Source organism: Equus przewalskii, chromosome 19 (genome assembly GCF_037783145.1).
Source record: "Equus przewalskii isolate Varuska chromosome 19, EquPr2, whole genome shotgun sequence".
Classification (NCBI taxonomy): Eukaryota; Metazoa; Chordata; class Mammalia; order Perissodactyla; family Equidae; genus Equus; species Equus przewalskii.
In genome coordinates this window covers 24503043-24526506 of record NC_091849.1, presented here as the reverse complement: position 1 = coordinate 24526506, position 23464 = coordinate 24503043, and the positions used below count along the sequence as shown (strand labels likewise).

Genomic DNA, 23464 nt, shown 5'->3' with positions numbered 1-23464 from the left:
ATCAACATTTACTTTTCTCCTTCATGGGTCTGCAAGGTGACTGGAGTGTAGCTGGTCAGGGGTGCGCTCACCTGGGCTTGGCTGACTAGACTGAATTCTAGGCTGGAGGTTGGGTTCTTGAAGAAACCCCTCTCCAGAGGTTTCTTTATTCTGGGACCAGGAGCTACAAGACATGTGCTTCTCCCAGTCCTAGAAGATGGCAGAAGCAAAGGAGCCAAGCCAAACCACGCAAGCATATTGAGAGCCTCTATTTCACTGACATTCCATTGACCAAGCAAGTCACAAGGCCAAGCCCAAAGTCAATGAGGTGTGGCACTGCAAAGACTCATGGCTGACAACAGGAGAACTGGAGACAGTGAGCCTATGCACCACAGGAGACAGCTCTGACCACAAAAGTAACATGTGCTAGACACACAAATCCAAAAATACACACACAGGCACATGCACACAAGCACACAGAGCATACCTAACCCCACCAATAAAGGAAACACAATTGAAATACTTTTCTCCTAGTCTCCCACCATCCACCCAGATGCTCAAGCCAAAACCTCAAAGTCATCCTTGTTTCTATCCTCCTCTCACTCCCAGCATCTAATCCATCAGCAAGTCCTATCTCCAGATAAAGCTGGAATCCACTACGTTCTGCAATTCCATGGTAACCACCATGGTCAAAACCTACATCATCACCTCAGGCATAGCCAACTGCAATTGTTTCCTAATTGGTCTCCTTCCTCCACACTTGTTCCTGCCCCAGGACAGGACCCACCACAGGATAGACACAACATGTACCCACAACACGGCAGACACAGCATGTACCCACCACACAACAGACATATCATGTACCCACCACACAACTGATAGACTGAACTTTACCATGTTGGGCTCCTACCTATACCCTCCAATGGTCCTTGTAGTTCAAATAACATCCAAATTCCTTACCATACTCCAGAGCAGTGCTTCTCTAACTGTAAAGGGAAAATCAGTCACCTGGGTAGGGATCTTACTAAAATGTAGACTGACTCAATGAGCCTGGAGTGGGGCCTGAGATTTGGCATTTCCAGTGAGCTTGGTGCTCCTGGGTCACCGACCCTAGTGGAAAACCCTATCTGATCTGGTCCACCCCTTCCTTTCAGCCACAACCTATCACAGGCCTTCTCTCTATTCCTTTCCCACAGAGATCTCTTCCTGCTCCAAACACTCTGCTTCCTTTGCCTGGATTCTCCCCTCTCAGCTCTGCACCTGGCTTCCTCGTTGTCGTTCATGTTCAACTCAACTATCACCTCCTCAAAAAGACTATTCCTGAGCACCCAAGCCCCCAGCCCCATCTTGCCTGAGAGTTTCTCAACCTCAGCACTGTTGAGAGTGAGGAGCTGTCCTGTACATTGCCCGATGTTTAGTAGCATCCCTGGACTCTCCCTTCTAGAGGCCAGTAGCATAACCTCCCCTCCCCGTTTGTAATAATCAAAAATGCCTCCAGATGTTGCCAAATGTTACCTGGAAGGTCAGTCATCCCCAGTCCACAGCTGAGAACCACTGCTCTGTCTAATCACCCTTTTATCTCCTTCCTACCTCTGGTTTATCACTCTCTGTCATTATCTTGTTTGCTTGTTTATCGTCATTCTAGAGTATGAACCTGTGCATGTCTTGTTCTCCTCTGTCCCCAGCACTTTGAACAGTATCTGACACATAGTAGGTGTCTGGCAAATATTTGTGGAATGGATCAATGAATGAATGTGTTTTTCTTCCAAATGAATTCTTAATGTTTTATGGCCTGACTTTTTATACTTAACAATGTTCTAGGAAGATTTTCACGCCATTTTTTTTCAGTATAATTTAAAACTTTTTATTATTAAAATTTTCAAACATACAGAGTAGAGAAGATAATATAACGAGTCCCTCATGTGTCCATCCCCAGCTTCCGCAACTTTAACATTTTGCCAGATGGAAAGTATTTTATCTCTTCACTCTCACTTCCCCCCCACTCACACCATATGATTTCATCCATAAAGATAAATCTACAATAGATAAGGACATTTTTACATAACCACAATGCCTTTATTATCCTAGTAAAAATTAATCACACTGCACTTTCTTTGAGTCATCTCAAGCTAGTCATATATAAATTTCCCCAATTATCTCAAAAATGGATTTTTACAATTGGTTTGTTCAAATCAGGGTCCAAACAAGGTCAGATCAGTGCCATTTAGTGTGTGTCATCGTCAGTGTTTGGGGGCTGGGGATAAACTAGTTTTATTAACTGCTGTCTATCGGCTTATTCTTCCACAGGCACTGTGCTGGCATTTTATATAGCCATTATTACACATAATCCTGAAAACATCACTTTTAAACTGTAAATGATAAATTTATTCTGCTGATAAGACAACCGAGGCCCAGAGAAGCTGAGCAACCTGACCCAAGTCACAGAGGGTAACACATTGCTAAGATTTAAAGCCAGATGTCTTACCCCAAAGTTTCTGCTCCTGACATTTATGCTGTTCTAAATCTGCGTGATACTAGAGATAATGACGAACAGTTATTCAGGTTATAGATATTATAACACAAACAAACCATGAAGGGAAATATTTTGACCTTATGAAACTAATTCGGAAATGTGTTATGCCACCTGCTGACTGTGAGCATGATGTAACGGGTGTATTTCCACTAGACTGTTAGCGCTATGCTTTTTTTTTTACTTTTTCTTTTTATAAAATTTATTTTTATGGCAGTAGCATGGTTTATAACATCATAAACATTTGAGGTGTACATCATTATATTTCTGTTTCTGTGTAGACTACATCATGTTCACCACCCACAGACTTATTACCATCCATCATCATACACCTGTGCCCTGTCACCCCTTTCACCCTCCTCCCTTCCCCTCTGGTAACCAGCAATCTGTTCTCTTTATCTATGTGTTTGTTTCTTGTTGCTTTTAAATTCTGAGCTTAATCTCCAAAAATGACCAAGAGAAGAGTTCAAAAAGGATTTGTTGAGTGAATGTGTGTCATTCGATACATGTCAGATTAATTTATGGGTAAATTTTAGTTGAATCATAAAGTATGAGATTTGCAAAGAATTATAAAACTCAGCTAATTTAGTTGCCCACGAGGTGCAGAAACCCTCAACTACATCCTTTAGTGGCAGCCATCAGATTTCTGCTTAAACATTCCCCATATGGGGAGCTCACTACCTCACGAAATGGACAAGCCTAATTGCGAGAAAGAGTTTTCTCCCACAGAGCAAAATCTGCCTGTATGTGCTTTTCATTTTTGTTTGTAGTTCTGCTCTGTGGAACAAAACAATCCCTCAAACATTACAGCTCCAAATGTTTTGGTTACAGTAAGAAACTCTCTCAATTTCTCTTTGCATTGTTCACGTTTATTGAGTGCTTGCTAAGGCCTACAATAACTCCTTTGTTCCTCACCAGAACCCTATGAGGTGGAGGCCGTTGTCCCCATGTCACAGATGGGAGACTGCTCAAAACCCTCCCTGACCCCTCCCTCTCCCCCGTCCCTCTTTATTTCTCTTCTATGATTAATTTTTCTCCATAACATTTAGGCCACCATCTGGCATGCTATATATGTTACTGATTTACTTTCTCTCGTCGTCTTCTCACTAGCATGCCAACTGTCTGAGGGAAGACTTTTTGTAAAAATTATTTTATTGGGGTCATATTGGTTTACAACATTGTGTAATTTCAGGGGTCCATTATTATATATCAGTTTCTGTATAGACTGCCTTGTGCTCACCACCAGTAGTCTAATTTTTATCTGTCACCATACACATGTGCCCCATTACCCCTTTTACCCACCTGCCACTCCCTTCCCCTATGGTAACCAATACTCTGTTCTCTTCATCCATGTGTTTGTTCATCTTCCACATACGAGTGAGATCATACAGTGTTTGTCTTTGCCTATCTGGCTTATTTCGCTTAACATAATACCTTCCAGATCCATCCATGTTGTAGCAAATGGCACGATTTTGTCTTTTTTTATGGCTGAGTAGTATTCCATTGTATCTATATATCACATCTTCTTTATCCACTCATCCATTGATGGGTGCTTGGTTATTGTGAATAATGCTGCAATGAACTTAGGGGTGCGTATATTGTTGATTTTATGTTCTTTGGATAAATACCCAATAGTGGGATAGCTGGATCATATGGTATTTCTATTTTTTGTTTTTTTAGGAAGATTAGCCCTGAGCTAACTGCTGCCAATCCTCTTTTTGCTGAGGAAGATTGCCCCTGAGCCAACATCCGTACCCATCTTCCTCTACTTTATATGTGGGAAGCCTACCACAGCGTGGCGTGCCAAGCAGTGCCATGTACGCACCCGGGATCCAAACCGGCAAACCCTGGGCCACCGAAGTGGAACGTGAACTTAACTGCTGTGCCACTGAGCTGTCCCCCTATTTTTAATTTTTCAAGAAATTTTCATACTGTTTTCCATAGTGACTGCACCAGTTTGCATTCCCACCAGCGGTGTATGAGGGTTCCCTTTTCTCCACATCCTCTCTAACATTTGTTATTCTTTATCTTCTTAATTATGGCCATTCTGACAGGTGTGAGGTGATATCTCGTTGTAGTTTTGATTGTCATTTCCCTAATACTTAGTGATGTGGAACATCTTTTCATGTGCCTGTTGGTTATCTGGACATCTTCTTTGGAAAAACGTCTGCTAACATCCTCTGCCCATTTTTTGACCAGGTTCTTTGTTTTTTTGTTTTTGAGTTGTACGAGTTCTTCATATATTTTGGAAATTAACCCTTTGTTGGATATATGATTTGCAAACATTTTCTTACAGTTGTTGTGTTGTGTTTTCTTTTTGTTCATGGTTTCCTTTGCCCTGCAGAAGCTTTTTAGTCCGATGTAGTCTCATTTGTTTATTTTTTCTTTTGTTTCCCTTGTCTGAATAGACTTGGTATTTGAAAAGATGCTGCTCCATCCTGTCGCCTCTGTGTCTGAGCTGTGACTTGAGGATTGCACCTTCTGGTGTTATTCAGAATTCCCACCGAAATTGGTTTAATAACTGCGAAACATAGTAAAAGTCCATTCACCTTGACATTCCCCCAAATGTTTCTCTTCACTTTGTCATGTGTAAAGTAAATGTGTATTTTTTAACCCACAATATTTCAGGTTGAAAATAAAATAAAATGTGTATAAGAATCATTATCCAACTGGGTTGTTATTGCCAGGAGAATATGAAACTTATCTACAACACGCTTTAAAATGTAAAGTACCTACAAATGTCACTAACTGCTGTCCAGAAAGTTGTCTTTTCCCTTCAGTAACCTGCTTTCCCCTCCCCTGCTCTTTCCACCTCTCATTCCTCCTTCCAGCCCTCCTACTTACCTCTTCCTCCTCCTTCCCCTTCCTTCCTCTCCTCTCTCCTCTTCCCCTTTCCTCCCACTTGTCCCCCTCCCTCTCCTGCTCCTCCTTCCCCTCTCCTCTTCCCTCTCTCTCTCCTTCCCGCTCTGTCCCTTCTCCTGCTCCTCCTCCTCCCGCCTCTTCCTCCTCCCACTTCTCCTCTTTAGGCTTCTCCGCCCCCTAGTGGCCACTGTGCGTCACTGCGTGCGCTGAGTACCTGGGAAACAGTCTCCCCGTCGCAACCGACGTATGAGAGGCTGATAAATATGGAGCCAAGGGCTGAGTACAGACGCGGGTTTCCCTGCAAGACCGTCATAACAGAGTTAGGAACTTCCATGAAAAGGTTTGAATTCTGTAGGCCGCAAACTCGGGAGTTTAATTTGTCCATCCATTTGTACGCAAACTGAAGTTAATTTCAGTCCCCAGCCCCTTTTCTGCTTAGTGACAGAACCTTGATCTTAGTAAATGAGGCTACGCCTAAGTCGGTGGGCTTTGCCTGAGTCAGTTCAGGATTTTTTCATCAATCGATTTTGGGGCTCCCCGTTTCCTCATTGTATCTCAGTTTGGGGTGAAGAGAAGAGCTCTGTCTTGTCCAGGTTCGGGGAAGAGTTACCGGCTCTCCATTGTCACCTGTCCCCTTGGGCATCTGCTTCCACACCCTTATGCCCTGGTTTCTCCTCGTGGAACCGCGCACATCCCCGCTTCTGTCCTCCGCATCCTGGCGAGGTGTCCTTGGCCTCTGTGCCCCTCAGACATCCACACCCAGCGAGGGAACCGGGAACCTGTGGAGCTTCCCTTCCACCCTGTGGTTCTGCCTCAGGCCCTTCCACCACAGCTGTTTCCTGCTAAGTTCCTACATCTTTATTATAACGTCATCTCAAACCTTTTTTTTTTTTTTTTTACTGTGACCGACATCCTTGTATAGGTGTGTACTAGATTCCCAGGGCTGCACAAAGTGCCACAAGCTGGGTGGCGTCAACAGCAGCAATTTATCCTCTCACAGTTCTGGAGTCTGAAAGTCTGGGATCAATGTGTCAGCAGGGTTGGTTCCTTCTGAGAGAGAGGAGGGAGCATCTTCTCCAGGCCTCTTCCCCAGCTTCTGGTGGCTTGCTGACAATCTTGCGCATTTTTTGGCTTGTAGACGCATCACCCCGATGTCTGCCTTCGTTTTCACATGGCCATCTGCCTGAGAAACTTGTCTTTCTTCCTTCTCCCAAGGAGAAAGAAACTGGCTCAGTCCTGTATTTTCTGCTAAACACAGTGAGATCTCAGAAGTTCCACGTCAGTTGTCTGTTAGAAGAACCTGCCTTGATTTAACTCAACTGTGATACCATCTCCTCTGGAAAGTCACATCTCTGAGCTTTTATTTAATATCGTAACTATACATGAGGGAAGGAAGAGATATAAAGACCAAGGTTAAAGAGGGATGATAGGTGTGGGAGAATGGGGTTGAGGCTCAGAAGACCTAACCTCCTGGACTCCAACCATCACTAACTGATTCCATACCTTGGCTGTCAGATTGCTTTATCAGCTTAAATAATAAGGCAGATTTTTCTCATTTAACAAGAAGTTGTGTGGTAGGACATAGGGAGAATATGATGAGGAGGCACTCCACAGCCATCCTCCCTCCCTCTGGTGGTCTTTTTTGTATTAGAGAAGTGGGAAAACTAAAAACTATATTTCTCAGGTTCCGTGCAGCTATGATTTGGGAGAGATTTAGTTTTGGCAAATAAGATGCACTCACTCAGGATGTGGAGGATGGAAATGAAGCAGGGGCTGCATTTCTGCAGTTTCCAGTGTTGTTTCGTTCCCCTGTGTAGTGTGAGCAGAGTCCTCAGTCCATGATTGATTTTGTAAGAATTGGGAGACAAGCCGGAAGGCATCTGCTTTGCTGGTGCAGATGGTAGCAGGCACTGCACAGTTCTGGGGCTGGCAGCAAGCAGGGCTTCCTGATGGTGGTGGTTTTCTTGCTCCTGCCTGTGGCATTGTAGTACTGATGATAGAAGAGCCAGAAGCCCCCTTGGTGGCTCAACTTTTCTGCATAGCTTAGGGGGTCAGTTCTGAATGCTCAGTCTAGAGAGTACATTGTAATGAATCCTTTCCTGCTTAGACAAGCTAAAGTGCATTCTATTCTCTGCAACTGAACCCTGCCCAACACAGGGGACAACTCCAGGGCATGTCATCAAAGATCCAGGTTCTTTCCATCTTTATGCTTTACAGGCTTAACAAATCAGATTAGCTCTCGTCATGGTCAGAGGATGGCGTCAGTTGCCCCCATGATCATAGCCAGGCCTAGTAACATCCAACAGAAGAACTTTTTTGTTTGTTTTAATTGTTTTGTTAACTGAAGTATCCCCTGAGTCTAGAAAAGTGCCTGTCACACAGCAGGCCAATAATAAATATTTGTTGAATGAACGAATAAGTCACTAGAACCACAAAAGGACCTTTTTACTTTTCTGCTAAGAGGATATAATAGCCTACACTCCCCCCAAAATGGAAAGAATGTTTCTTCTAAAGCAAAACACACACATAAATACACACACGCGCACACCACAGGTTGAGTTTTCATATTCCAATACTTTGGCTTCTAACAATGCAACTCAAACTCAGTTAAGGAGGAAAAAAAGGAATGTATTATATTACTGTAAGGATAGACTAGCAACTTGTAGAACTCAAGAACAGAGCTCCAGCTGGGCCTCCAGCCACGGCTGGGACTCCGCAGGGGCAGAGACGCAGACAGGCGAGCTGGCCTGCAGTTGTTGCTGAAGGCCACCAGGCACTCAGGTGACCAGTAGGCGCTCATGTCTGTGGGCTGCATGGGCTGGGGCCTTGGGCAGCAGTGTTCATGGGACAGCCAGATCTTTCTGTCTGCCCAGATCTGGCTGTTCCCATGACATTCTGGAGATGGTTCCAATGCCAAGAGAGGAGCAGCTACCTCTGTCTCCAAGAAAATGCTTTCCTCCAGCCCAGGGATCTGGAGTCATTTTTCTATAAAGGGCTGGATATTGTATATTTTCTGCTTTGTCGGCCATGTGGTCTCTGTCATAACTACTCTTGTAGCACAGCCATAGATGAATGGACATGGCTGTGTGCCAATAAAATCTTGTTTATGGGCACTGAATCACAAAAATGAGTAAACATTCCCTTTTCCAGCTTAGCAGAGGGAGTGTGCTTTCTGACCAATGACATCTCCAGCCCCACTTTACTTCTCCTTCCTCCTGGGTAAAAATTAGAGATATCCAGTCACTGAATGGCCCGCTTCCTGACAAGACCCAGTTCAGAACTGAGGTCTGATTTCTTACACCCTCCTGAGAATAAGCAGCTTCTCCCAGCTCCCTCTTAGCCAGATGCCCCACGGTTCCTCCAGGGGGCGCTCTCCCTGCCGCAGAGAGTTAAGTAAACCTGAATGTGTTTGACCACAGGTGTGTCCCTAGAGGTCTTTGGTCAGTGGACTTTAGCGGTGTCAGTAACCTCACTTGACAGCAGAGAAAATTAAAGTTTAAACTGAAGAGTCCTCAGGGAGTCTGCCCTCTGAGGTAGGATTTCATACAAGAGACTGCCTTACCTGCCTGCAAGCAGCAGATGGTTTGGGCTAAATTTAAAAGACATTGTTTGAGAGCAAAATGAACTGGCTGCCAGGATAGGAACCGACATCTAAAACCCTGAAGGAATTTGTCCAAAGGGCAGACTCTAACTAGAAGATTCATTTACAGATTTACTCAGTTTTTTTGTAGATGTAATACTTCGATCACAACTGGGAGGGATACTGTGTCTTTCAAGTTGCCTGTTGTCAGATTCATTCCCGGTCCTTCCTTGCTTTGCTCTGTGTCACAAGGAACTACATTTCCCAGGCTCCCTTGCCCCATGGCTTCTGGGTTAGCCAATGGCAGGACTGACAAAAGATTGGCATGCAGGAGGAAGGCAGAAGCCAGGAGATTCTCCTCCCTCTCTGTTCCTGCAGCATTTTCTACCGCAGCTGCATCTATTCTCTGACTTGAGATCCTGCCTCTGGCATCTTAGCTCCTGCTGCTCATCCCGGGGCATCCACTGTTGTCGTCCCAGTTCCTGCTCTGGGCTCTCATGCCACCTCTTCACACTGTCCCTCTGTCTTTAGGAGTGATAACAGCTTCTTGCTGTGGCTAATCTCTGGGTTACTCTCCTGTGAGTTCCAATCCGGGCAGCCAGTTCGTTTTGCTCTCAGTGTCTTTTAAATTCAGCCCAGATCATCTGCTCCTCGTAGGCAGGTAAGGCGGTCTTTTGTATGAAATCCTACCTCAGAGGGCAGACTGCCTGAGGACTCTTCAGTTTAAACTTTAATTTTCTCTGCTGTAACGTGAGGCTACTGACACTGCTAAAGTCCACTGACCAAAAGCCTCTAGGAACACACCTGTGGTCAGAGTCAGGTTTATTTCACTCTCTGCGGCAGGGAGAGCGCCCCCTGGAGGAACCGTGAGACATCTGGCTAAGAGGGAGCTGGGAGAAGCTTCTTATTCTCTGGAGGGTGTAAGGAAAACAGGCTTCAATTCTCTTTTATTTTTGTTTTTGTGAGGAAGATTAGCCCTGAGCTAACATCTGCCACCAATCCTCCTCTTTTTGCCGAGGAAGACTGGCCCTGAGCTAGCATCAATGCTCATCTTACTCTACTTTATATGTGGGACTCCTGCCCCAGCATGGTCTGACAAGTGGTGCATAGGTCCGTACCCAGGATCTGTACTGGCGTACCCCGGGCCACCTAAGCAGATTGTGCAAACTTAACTGGTATGCAATCAGGCTTGCCCCAAGACATCAGTTCTGGAGGGGGTGTTGTCAGGAAGCAGGGCAATTCAGTGACTATCTCTAATTTTTACCTAGGAGGAAGGAGAAATAAAGTGGAACTGGAGATGTCATTGGTCAGGAAACACAGTCCCTCTGCTAAGCTGGAAAAGGGGATATTTATTTATTTTTGTGATTGCAGAGTGTCCTTATCTCTTTCCTGTTTCAGACATAGTTATGGAGTAATCTTGTCTCCAATTTGTTCTATCATAGGTAACGGAGTAGCCTTGTCTGGTTATTGCTGATACTGTAAAAAAGTGTTTATATTCCATCATCCTGACTTTTAGCTTCCAGCTATTAGGACGATTTTTTTCACGTTTTCACACCAACCTCACAGACTTATTGTGAAGATCAAATATAATTATGTAACAGCATATGAAAATTCAGAGAAATGTTTTTGGCATGTAGTAAGTGCTTAATAAATATCAGCTTCTTCTTATTGTCATTACTGCTGAGAAAATGATAGGCTAGACCTCAGTGATATGCTGGAGGCAGCTTGTGCTAGCTCCTGGGAGCCAATTGTGTACCTGTCTTCCCAGCTCAACATTCATTGACTTCAAATCTGTAGCTTGAATCAGCTATGGTGGGAGAATGTATGCCATGGAAATTGGCAAATGCTACATACTAGAATAGTGTTTTTCCCTGGTTATCAAGCATTTACTAGCGTGCCACTGCCTGGGAATGACATGTGAAAATGGAGAGGCACTTAAAAAAACTATTTGCCCTAACCAGAATGAGGAGAAGTTGACAAAGCAGTCTAAAATAAAGTTATACCTAAAATGAAGTCCACATTAATATGGGATTTTTAGGGTTGTATTACACTTGCAGAAGAATACGACCCATTAATTTATTTCTGCTCAGCTTGGATTTTTAGACTGAGAAAGTAAAGTGCTGGAGGAATCCTAAATTAGTTTACAGAAAAATTATACATTATTAATAAGGTAATAATTTTTAGAATCTTGGAGAAATTTGTGTATTTTCTGCCATATGTGTAGCATGTGTGTGCTAATTGATTGCTATCACCTAATCACTTAGTATATTATGGGAATGCTATAATAATGTGATTTAGAGTTTAAGTACTAGAGCGTGGGAGACTAATAAACAAGGGACAATAAAACATTATTGTATTAGTGATATATTAATGATACAAGTTGCTGTAGTTGCTATAACACAGAAAACCATAAATGTCAGTTTTTCAACTCAATTAATGTTTGTTTTTCTCCCAGGCAACATCTCATGCAGATTTTCTGGTTGGTCTTCACATGGTTGCTCACAGGCTATCGTGTGGCCCTGGAGTGTGGGGCCATGGAGTCCTCTGCTGGATCCTTGGCATTTGACAGACAGAAAGGGAAAGAGAATGAGAAAGAGAGGAGAACCCATGGGAGGTTTTCCTGGATCAAGCTTCAAAATTGTGAACTGGCTAGTTACAAGAATTCTCACATTTCATTTTCCAGATCTCAGCCGCATGACCGTATCTGATTGTAAGGGAGGCTAGGAAATGTAGTTTAGAGTGAATGTTTGTGTCCCCTCAAAACTCATATGTTGAAACCTAGTCCCCAGTGTGATGTTATTTGGAGGTGGGGACTTAGAGGTGAGAAGTCCCGTGAATGGGATCAGTGTCCTTATAAGTGAGACCCCAGAGAGCTCCCTGGCCCCCTCCAGCGTGTGAGGACACAGCCATATCAAATCTGCCAGCGCCTTGATCTTGGACTTCCCAGCCTCCAGAATGGGGAGAAATAAATGTCTGTTGTTTAAGCCACCTAATCTATGGCATTTTTGTTATAGCAGCCCCAATAGACTAAGACAGTTGTGTTTCCAAGAGGAAAATGAAACAGACTTTGACAAATCTACGATAGCAGCCTCTGCTACAATAATTGACCATGTGCTCTGTGTCACAGGGGATCCACACCAAAAAGAGGGACATATATCAACTCTGACAGACCGATTTCTTAGAGAGGCTGCCACCTGTGTGGGTAAACTCCCTGGTGTTTGTTCTTAGAAGGGAGCAGTGGACACCATGTGGTGGTGAGGGGGGTGTGGCAATCAATGAAGATACACTGTGTGGAGGGCAAGCTGGCCTCTCAGACAGACCCCTAAAGAGGATATATCTTAGCTTTTAGTTTAGTTATTTTTAAAAGATAATAAATAAATAAGTAAGTAAAAATATACAATATGCTAAATGCTGATAAGTGCTACAGAGAACATTAAAGCAGGGAAAAGAGATAAGGACAGTCAGAGGTATGCAATTTTGGGAACAGTGGACAGGGAAGGTGACAAAGACCTAAAAGGTGAGGGGACATGCCATGAAGATATCTGATGAAAAAGTAGTCCGGGCAGAGGGAACAGCAATGCAAAGGCCCTGAGGTGGGGCCAGGCCTGGTATGTTTGAGGAGCATCCAGGAAGTATTGGGGAAATGAACTAATCCTGCCAATAAAGGATGCCTCTGTGCCACTTACAAGAGGGAGCACGATTTATGACTTAGTTAAGCATGATCAGATTTATGTGTGTGTAAGCCATCACAAAAGGAGTTAGAGTCTGGAAAGAATTCACACAAATTTATCCAGTAAAAATAATTTACACGGCAAAATGTATCCAGTGAAAGTTCCATTTCCTTGAGAGACAAATGGATGCAACTTGTGTGTTTTGTACACCTCAAAAGAACTTCCTGAGTTAATTTCAGATGTGTGTGTTTACAGCCAAGGTCAGAAGGCCATGACCTTGCATGGTAAAATCAACAGGTGAGACCTGAGCATATTATATTCTTAAGGAGACGGTTCTTAAGGGAAGGAAGGGTGAAGAGGGTGTTGCCTCTCTTCTCAAAGAAAATTTCATAATTTTCCCCTTACTGAAGCCGCTGTGGCTGGGGCAGAGTGCTGAGGGGAAGAGGTGAGATCACAGACGTACGGGTGGGCCCACCAACCTAACACACAACACGTCCACAAGTTTTCGTTTTTCTGCTTCAGAAGAGGGAAATGAAAAGCCATCATGTTGCACCTCTGTGAATGCCTTTTCTAACCTCCAGTTCCTCCTTATTTCTTTCTCGCTGCCTTTGTCTTTTTGTTAGTTTTTTAAAACAACTTTTTATTGTGGTGAAATATACATCACATACAATTTGTCATTTTAACCATTTTTAAGTGTATAATTCAGTGGCATTAAGTGCATTTACATTGTTGTGCAACCATCACAACCATCCATCTCCAGAACTCTTTCATCATCTTAAACTGAAAATCTGTACCCATTAAACTCCCCATTCTGCTCTCCCCTTAGCCCCTGGTAACCACCATTCTACTTTCTGTCTCTGAATTTGACTATTCTAGGTACCTCATATAAGTGGAATCATACGATATGATACAATATCACAGAGATAATATCTGTCCGAGCCCCTGCTTTCAATTCTTTTGAGTAAATACCCGAAAGTGGAATTTCTGGATCGTAGGGTAATTCTGTATATTTTTTTGAGGAACTGCCATACTGTTTTCCACGGTGGTTGCATCATTTTACATTCCCACCAGCAATGCATAAAGCTTCCAATTTCTCCATATTTTGTCAAAACCTGTTATGTTATTTTTTTCCTTTTTAGTAGTAATCATCATAATGGGCGTGAATCTTTTAATTAGGTTTAAAATACATAGTTACACTTGACCTATGTTTTTTATCCCAAACGCAAATTCATGTTGGTGTTAAAGAGGCAGTCTGGAACCTAGCTTACCTACCAGGTCAAGCAGACTTAAGGATGACCCACTGCAGGAATCAGGAGAGATCCAGCGGAGAGGGGAGACTGCTGGGAGGAGGTGGTAGCAGACAAGTGTGGGTGAGCAGTCAGGAGGCGGCCCCACAAATATTTCAATGGTATGTCTTATCAAAGAGGGTGTGAAGATCTCAGAAATGAGATGTATGACAGGAACAAAGATACCTAGAGATCCAGACAAGCCACTGATACCATGGTAATCTGTCAGCAGGTGGGTGACGGTGGGCAGGAGACAGCCTTTGAAAGGGGCCTGGCATAAAATAAAGGGCTTATTTCTTAGATCTTCAGGACTGGACCCAAGTTTCTGTAATAAGTACTAGAGAGAAACAGGAACACGGACACAAGACAAAGGCAGACATCAGAACCACGGTCTGTATTCAAAATAAGCAATAAGGGTGAGTTGGTGCTAAGACCCAGAGTTTGAGGGATCCTGAAAACTGTCTTGCCTGACTCTCAGATTGGAATAGAGTAATTAGCAAAACCAAGTCTACAAGACTGGGATGGTGGGTCTCCAGCTCTGGGAAACAAAAAGCTACACAGGCTGCAAAACAAGGCAAGGAATGAGAGAAACAATTTCAACATCAAGGTGCTCCAGGAACTTGTTACTGAGACTGAATAACAATGTAATTTTTAAACTGTTATCCAGCCTCTCTTCAATGTTAGCAACAATTGATTACAAACAACCAGACAGAAATCTGCTGTGCCATGAATTATCATTAAGTATCAACTAAAACAAATGAATAAAGAAACTTCTGTGAGTTAAAGTGTTTCACTGAGTTTTTAATTCCAGTTGCCATTTGGAGTTAATAGTAATTTCCAGATTCATCTGTAGTCCTCTCTGATTGTATCTGCAACCTGGCATGATAGCCATTTGTACTAAGTTTTTTATTTTCCTTATAAAAAAAGAATATTCTAACATCTGAAATAAGCCAGTTCATTTAATTCTGTTTGATGACACCAAACTCTAAATCTATGGAAGAAACTAACAATTGACAATTGTCAGGTTCCCTGACCACGACCCCACAGAGGGACTATGTTCGCTTGTTAACAAGGGAATACTGACATATAACCTACCAAGAGTACTCTGCTATCTACAAAAATCAAACTCACACTCCTTCAATCCGGTGTTTACGATCCTTTACAATTCCCAGCCCGAACCCTGGGCTCTAGAACGATTTTTCAAGATTAAGAAAGGGAAACTTTAATTTTCAGAGAAAGGTGCGTCTGTTTTACAGTAGTGGATCACTTTTCAGAATATCTCTTTCTAGGAGTTCCACTATTTGGGGAGATGGTCTGCGTGTAGATTTCAGGTCTCCAAAAAGTTTCGCTAAGATTCGAGGCCCCGGTCTCCAATTTCTTACACAGGCGCTTTAACCGGCCAAACCACGGTGCCAGAAAGACCTACCTGTTCCTGGAAAAATAGATTTCTTGCTCTTTTTAGGGGCAGTTTCAGACCCAGTCATCTGATTCTGAAGAACTCTGGTAGTATGAAATCAATCACGTTTCCGGAACTAAGGAGAGCCGAGGGTGCGGGGAGACGCAATTATCTGGGAAGATGGGATGCGGTACAAATCAAAAAGGCCAGCCCCCTCGTAAACTCGTTTTACTGAAACACTAGTTAGAATCTAGTCAGCTCTGGAAACAAATTCAAAACCCACCCTGGTCAGCGTCCCTGAACCCAGGATGTCGGGCGGGGGGAGGGCGAGGAAGGACACATCATTGTTCTTAGCTACCTTCCCTACCCGCACCCCGCCCCCGCTCCGAAGCAACTGACCTTAAACCGAACTTCTATATTTCTAAAAGGACAAAAACAAAAAAAACCTCAAAACGTCTCTTTTTAATAAATATGGAGAAAAATAGGGTAAAAAAAGAAGAATGAAATAGACCTGAGAGAACTGAAAATTGAAGCAATTCAGAGGCAGAGGGAATCAGGGAGTGACTGGATGGATAGAAGTTTTGATCTAGAAGGAGGCAGCCAGCCATTATTTTGTGTTCAGCTGCGCGGTCTTCACCGAGTAGCGAAAAGTAATTCCATAGATCAGGTTGACAGGTAAAGAAAGTTAGGGCCTCCGTAGGACCTCGTGGCGCAACGGTAGCGCGTCTGACTCCAGATCAGAAGGTTGCGTGTTCAAATCACGTCGGGGTCAATTATTTTGCGTCTATGGGTGGGTACTGGTCTGTGAAGGGAAATGTAGACGAACAAAAACATCCTTTCCCTGCTTTCTCCGACCTTGGATGCCTTCCTTACAATGTCTTTAAAAAGTAAATAAATAAATAAGCAGGCATACACAGGAATATATAATATTGTTGTATTTGGGGGCTTATTTCTGGATGCGTAGAGACACTTTTCTCTTCTGTTGCAAAAGTTCTGAATGTCACTCTTCACCAATTCGTCCATGTTCCCAACCCTCCTGGCCTTCTCTCCACGCTCACTTCTGTGCTCGCGGACCCATCTCTTCATCCACAGCTCTCTCTCCAACCTTCAAAGCTTAGCAGATCTTCTCAGACACCTAGTCTGGTTCTAGTGGTGACCGAAACTCACCTACTTCACACCTGGGGCAGCTTTTCCTTGTCAGAGAGGTTACAGAGCAAGCACATCCTCGGCTCTCTGCGATTCCCTTACCCTGGCAAATCACAGGAGGAGTCAGTTCATTTCCAGAGGCAGAAAACCTGAACATAGGTTTTGTTCGTTTGCTTTTGTCAAATTGAGACCATAGAGAATGAACCTTGACATCAGAGAAAGTTAATCCTCTGGGCTAGAAGTTCCATCAACCCCTTAAAACTCTGTGTAAAAAAAAAATGTGCAAGAATATGTGTTTTTTTCATGCTTGGGGCTTAAGATTCTGCACCCCGCCCCCACCTCCCACCGCCGCCCCGAACACATTATGAACCATCACATTACAGCGTGGAAAAAAGGGACAGCACATTTGTTTCATCAGTCTATTATTTTGTATAACTTAGAATGACTTTAAAACATGACATTTGGGATATCAACAGGTCTTTGTTATAGATGTGACGTACGCATTCACATAGTACACAGTAACAGACATTATAATCATGTCTTTGTGCACCGAAGGAGGATATCCAAAATAACCTTTTTCCATTTCTTATTAACCGTTTTCTTAGTAGTTAGTTCAGGCTCATGGCCATCGCATTACAAAAGACAGATAATTGCTCTGGAAAAAAGAGAAGACATTTAATTCTACAGATTAAAAAAAAAAAAAAAAAAAAAGACAAACCAGAGACAAGTGGAATTCTGACTGTAGGGTTCATCATCTAATAGCAGAGTGGCGCAGCGGAAGCGTGCTGGGCCCATAACCCAGAGGTCGATGGATCGAAACCATCCTCTGCTAGGTCTAGCCATCTTTTTCCCCTGAAAGAGATCTTCAGAGAAAGGAGGAGGAACCAAGTACAGTCCCCATGGGGACCTTTGGGGCAGGGAGCAGAGAGAGGGAAGAGGCTGTTGGTTTTTGTTACAAATCTTGTGAATGTTTGACTCTTTAAATTATATGTACATAAAAAGGATAAAAATTAAAATATAACAAAATTTGGTGTGGGCCCTCTATCTTCCTTGGTGAGGTGTCAGTTAAGGTCTTTGACCCGTTTTTTTAAGCATAAAAAAGATGCCCTACATCATATGTCATGAGAAAAATGCAAATTATACAACAATGAGATTCCACTACACATCTGTTAGCATGTGCAAAATCCAGAACACTGACAACACCAGATGCTGGCGAGGATGTGGAGCAACAGGAAATCTCATTCATTGCTAGTGGGAATGCAAAATGGTACAGCCACTGTGGAACACAGTTTGGCAGTTTCTTAGAAAACTAAACATGCTCTTACCATACAATCCAGACATTGCACTTTTTGTTATTTGCTCAAAGGAATTGAAATTTATATCCACACAAAAACCTGCACATGGATGTTTATAGCAGCAACAATCATAATTGCCAAAACTTGGAAGCAGCAAGATGCCTTTCAGTGGGTGAATGGATAGATAAACTGTAGAACATCCAGACAACAGAGTATTATTCAGCATTAAAAAGAAGAGAGCCACTGAGCCATGAAAAAAATGGAAGAAATTTAAATGTATATTACTAAGTGAAAGAAGCCAATCTGAAAGGCTACATACTGTATAATTCCAACGACATGACATCTGGAAAAGGCAAAACTATGGAGACAGTAAAAGGATCAGGGTTGCTGGGAATTGGTGGGGGGAGGGAGGATGAATAGGCAGAGCACAGAAGATTTGTTAGGAAATGAAAATATCTTGCATGATACTACACTGACGGATATATGGCATGTATAATATATTTATATATGCATATAAATGTATATTTGCCCAAACCCATAGAATGTACAACACTAAGAGTGAACTGTAAGGGAACTATGGAGTCTGGGTGATTGTCATGTGCCAATGTGGGTTCATGAGTTGTAACAAATGCAGCACTCTGGTGGGCCACGTTGACAATGGGTGAGAATACACATATGTGAAGGCTTGTGTACCTTCCTCTCAATTTTGCTGTCAACCTATAACTGCTCTAAAAAAAAAAAATTAAATCTTAGAAAAAAGAGAGAGAGAGAAAGGGGAAAAAATTGCTATCTAGAAATCTTCTCCTTGTGAGATTCCCAATCTTAACTCTCATAGAGTGATGCATTTGAAAGGTCTTCTCGTATTTTTGTCATCTAATGTGAGGATTGGTCAATTTTGAAAACAGTCAATTTAGCGATGTGATTTAAAGAAAATTTATGTACGTAAAAGGAGAGTAGTAAACTATAGCTGGAGCCTGTATTATTAACATACTTGCAGTTTTGTGTAAAATGATATTATAGAACAGAATTAAAAATAAAAATATTTTTTAAAATATATAATACAGAGGCCTAGGAAAGATGGAATTTGTGGAATTCCACAAAGCATAACCAAAAAACCCTCGAGCCAGCCAGGAGTCGAACCTGGAATCTTCTGATCCGTAGTCAGACGCGTTATCCATTGCGCCACTGGCCCACCCACAGGCAGCATTTTACTTACACTTAGAGAAAAATGAAGTAGTCGAATTACTGTTACTCTAAATATGAATGTATGAAATCTTTTCTTTCAACTGCCTTTTTTCTGATCACCTAGGATTCGAACTCCAAAACATAAGAATTGAAACAAAACAAAGTTTTATTGGTTCCTTTGTTTTAGTTTACTCTTGCAGTATGATTCCTTCGTAGTCCAGGAGAACTCCATTTTGATGTAACTCGTAAAACATCTGAGAAAACGTTTAATATGGTTACATGGAGCTCGTAACCGAAAGTCAATTACACCGCGTAAAAGTCAACTTCCGTAGTCGGCAGGATTCGAACCTGCGCGGGGAGACCCCAATGGATTTCTAGTCCATCGCCTTAACCACTCGGCCACGACTACAGATGCTAGGCACTTTTCTCAATGTCCTCCATGTTACTATATACCATTTTTGCTACGCTACTTAAGGATTTAGTAATAGCAGAGGGCAAGACAAGGGATCCCAGGTCCCATTAATAAAACCGGAGAGCAATCAACAAATTTCAATTCCAGTATGGGGTAAGCTGAAAATGTTCTTTGGATCTTTTTTCAGAAAGCAAATCAGCGATATGTTGTTATAACTTTAAAAATCCTCATATTTTAGCCAGAGTAGGAAATTTTTCCTCAATAAATAATCTGACAACGATGTTCCTTATAGATATCGTATATCTTCAGACACCCAGTCCAGCGCCTGGAATACAGTAAGTGCTGGACAAATGTCAGCTGCTATTGTAACCATCATTTTTAAGTTCAAGAATGAGGAGCCACCAAAATGTTCCACAGAGAAGCCTATCTCCTGTCTCTTAGTAAAGCTCAAAATATTTTAAAGCAGCAGATAGAATGTTTTTGAGTGAAATAGGAAGGTAGAAAATATTTCTGAGAATCAAGTCCACTTTACTGCCTGGGGCCTTCTCTCACTACGGGAAGAACAACTGTATCAGACACTCCATGGATAATAGTTTAAAAATATTTGCAAAGACCACCTCTAAAGCAAGAACAGAACCCCAGGATCTCCACATTACTTAAACTACACAACCATTACCACAATCGTATCTGTATGTGTATGTGTGTAGGTATATTAGTGTGCAAGCAGGGGATTCTGTATTTGATCAATAGTTCCATTCTATCAACAGAAGGATAGGGCATGATTGATAAACCACTGCTTACGTGCTGATGGATTAGAAATCATCTCCAACCAAGGTCTCTCTTCTGGGCTCCAGAATGCACAATTGTCCTAGTTATTTCTTTTTTGCATATGCATGGGCATCTCAAAAGCAATACATCCCAAAATGAATGCTCCATCCTTTCCCCCTCAAACTTGAACCTCCTCCAACAACCCAAATTTTTGACAGGAGCACCCAGGTACCAACACCAAAGACTTTGAACTCCCCTTCTCCTTCTTCCTCTCCTTGACGCTCTACCTACAGGCCAGAGGTTAACCAGACCTTCAATTCAGCCTCCTAATTATTTCTCAAATCTGGTTCTTCCTCCCAAACCTCAGGCCCATTTTGTTAGACCAGGTTCTTGCAGTTTCTCATAGGAGTTATTGCAACAACTTCTTAGAAGTCTTTTGGCCTCCGATCCCTCATCCGTGAACTGACTCATTCATTTCTTCGTTCTTTCAATAATTTTATTCTGAGCACAATCACAGCAGAAGCGCTTTGCCAGGTGCTGCTCATTCAATGGAGAACAAGAAAAATATGGCCAACCCTTTGAGGGATTTCTAGAGTAAACAATTACAGAAGTGAACATTTAGAATTGAGTATGGCGAGAGAGCTCCAATGTGCCATCGTAGCCCATAGGAGGAGTGCGAGATCCCAATCGTGATCATCTTAGGTGGTTGCCTGACAAGTCATTCATCAGACTCCAAGGGTTCTGAAGAAAAGTTCCAGTTCTACCTTCATTATCTCTGAATGGGTAAATGAGTACTCAATAAATATACGGAATGAGTCGTGTTAAGTTCAGATCTAAAGGATGTGTGGGAATGGACCAAATTGGAGAGAGAAGTTGTATTCTAGACCTAAACTTCACAGAACATGAGAGAAACTGAAGAAAGTTTTGTCCTGCTGGAATATTAATTTTTGAAGGAGTACTGGGAGGGGCACCAATGAGAGATAACACCAGAGATGTAGTTTAAGACAGATTATGCAGGTAGGGCTATGTCAGCACCAACTGGTGTTCATCCGAGAATGTAAATCTGATTGTGTCTCCTCCCTCCTTTAGTCTTTAAAGGTACTCTGGCTTACAGGAAAGATCACAAATGGCATAGGAGGCCCTCATCATAGGCATTTGTCAAGACTTCTCAGCTCCCTCTCTGGCCACTCTGTCAAGGGAGCCTGGGACTCCTGAGGCAAGGAAGGATCTTTCATTCCTCACATGGCACTAGTTTCTTCATGCTGACCTTCTGCCTTGTCTCCTTGGAGCCCTGTGCTCTTCCTTCAAGGCCTTTGTTTAAATAGGACAGCTTCTACCAAGCCTTTTTTAAAAGTTCAAACTTTTATTATAAACATTTTCAAACATATAAAATAATTGAAAGAATAGGGAATTATCTGTATAGCCACCACCCAGATTCAACAGTTGTTAACATTTTGCCATATTAGTCTTATCTACTTTTTTCTGCTGAATCAAATGAAATTCATTTGCAGACATCATGACACATCACACTTATGTACATAAACGTGTGTTGCCTAAACACATCTTATAAAACCACAATATCAGTATCATAACTAAAAAATCGGGCATTCTTTATAAAAACATGTAATGTCCAGTCCTTATTTAAATTTCTCTAATATGTCTTTTGGAGCCAGTTTTTCTAGCCAGGATTCAATCAAAGTTCATTCATTGCATTTGGTTGTAATGTTTCCTTGATTCCTTTTAGTTTAGAGCAGTCTCCCAGGTTTTATTGCTGTTGTTGTTTTGACATTGACTTTTTTAAAAGTCCAAGCCAATTGTCTCGTAGACTGTCCCACGATCTGGATTTGTCTCATTGTTTCCTCATGGCAACTTTTAATTTATTCCTCTACTCTAAACTAGAAGTTAAGTCTAAAGGATTGATTAGATCCCTTTGATTGATTAGATTAGATTCAGGTTAAAAAATTGGGGCTTGACCCTGTGTACTTGATACAGTACTTCACATCAGGAGGCCCTTGTCAGGATATCCTGCTGATACAGAGGATAAAATGGTGCTTTGGCACCATGCACATATTTCCTAGTAACCTTTCTTAAGGGTTTTAAGATCGTTAATGCTCTTTGCCTGAGTTTATTGTTTCTCTGGGGATTGCAGATGAGGAGTCTTCTAATTCTACCATTTTCCTTTTCTCAAACATGTTGATCTTTTTCGTGCCTTTCCCCTCCCCCAGTCTTCCCTAGGCTGCTTCACATTCCCCGTTATAACAATCCTGGAATGCAGGTAGGTTGGCGCTAAATAGTGAGGGCTCTGTCCAAGGTGTTTGCACTGTCGTGGAGTGGGCGGGAAGAACCTGAGAGACGTTGTGCAGCCTCTAACGTCCGTAGTAGTTCTCACACTCGAGTGTGCATAGGACTCACTTGGATAGCTGGTTGGAACCCAGATTCCCAGGCCTCACCCCCAAAGATTCTAATTTTGTAGTTCGAGGGTAGCACTGATAGAGAAGAGGGACTGGCTGGGCCTTTGCATTTCTAAGAAGCTCCTAGGTACTGCCACTGGTCCGCGGACTAAATTTTGAGTTGCGCCGATTCGGAGAATGGACAGTGTGCTGATATTGTGGAGAGATAGAGAGAGATAAACACTTGGAGAGGAAAAAGAGGAAAACAAAGGAAGGAGTGTGGAGGAGAAATACATGGAAGATGAAACCATTAAGTTGAAGTGAAAAGATCATGTCTGATTACCTATTTTAACCGAGAAAATAGAAGCATTAAGTGGCAGAATGAATATTTTGGGGCATCTCGAATTGAAATAAATCAGCCCCACAGCAACCACGAAGGGATTCGAACCCTCAATCTTCTGATCCGAAGTCAGACGCCTTATCCATTAGGCCACGTGGTCCTTCCCTGGGACAAGTGGTGTGTGGGAAATTTGTTGAAAGACAATCTAGGCGCTATAACTTTAATATAGTGAAATTATTACTGTAAGCCAAGGCATTTCCAGCACCTAAAAAAATCTTATTCTAGTTGGGGAAGCAAGTTGAATCTAATGGTCAAAAATACTGTAAAGTTATAACCGAGATAACTACCAAGCAGAGGAACGTGATGCTACAATAACTAATAATAGAGGGCTTTATCTTTTGTTGGGAATCGAGGAGAAAGGCCAGAACCAGGAAGGAACGCTTGAGCTGAGAGCTGAAGCAGAAGCCAGCGGATTGCTTTATGTACCCAGGGAGCCAAAGTTGCCTTCTAGTGCTTTCTGGTAAAGATTGTGGACTAAACACAAGAATTTACTTTGCGCACTCCAGAAATCCCGCTCTAAAATGTAATTTCAAACAGGGCAAAAAATTCTGGAGACGACATACC

The 23464-nt window shown here is 42.5% G+C and overlaps 5 non-coding genes across 5 annotated transcripts; 2 read left to right on the top strand and 3 right to left on the bottom strand.

Annotated features, from left to right (window-relative positions):
- The first annotated feature begins 16004 nt into the window (after positions 1-16004).
- Positions 16005-16076, top strand: TRNAW-CCA (transfer RNA tryptophan (anticodon CCA)). Its single transcript has one exon. It is a non-coding gene; the product is annotated as a tRNA-Trp (tRNA).
- Positions 16077-17210: 1134 nt separating this feature from the next.
- On the top strand, positions 17211-17282 carry TRNAM-CAU (transfer RNA methionine (anticodon CAU)). Its single transcript has one exon. It is a non-coding gene; the product is annotated as a tRNA-Met (tRNA).
- A 1582-nt stretch (positions 17283-18864) lies between these two features.
- TRNAR-ACG (transfer RNA arginine (anticodon ACG)) lies at positions 18865-18937 on the bottom strand. Its single transcript has one exon. It is a non-coding gene; the product is annotated as a tRNA-Arg (tRNA).
- Positions 18938-19257: 320 nt separating this feature from the next.
- On the bottom strand, positions 19258-19339 carry TRNAS-AGA (transfer RNA serine (anticodon AGA)). The gene has a single exon. It is a non-coding gene; the product is annotated as a tRNA-Ser (tRNA).
- Positions 19340-22927: 3588 nt separating this feature from the next.
- On the bottom strand, positions 22928-23000 carry TRNAR-UCG (transfer RNA arginine (anticodon UCG)). Its single transcript has one exon. It is a non-coding gene; the product is annotated as a tRNA-Arg (tRNA).
- Positions 23001-23464: the final 464 nt, after the last annotated feature.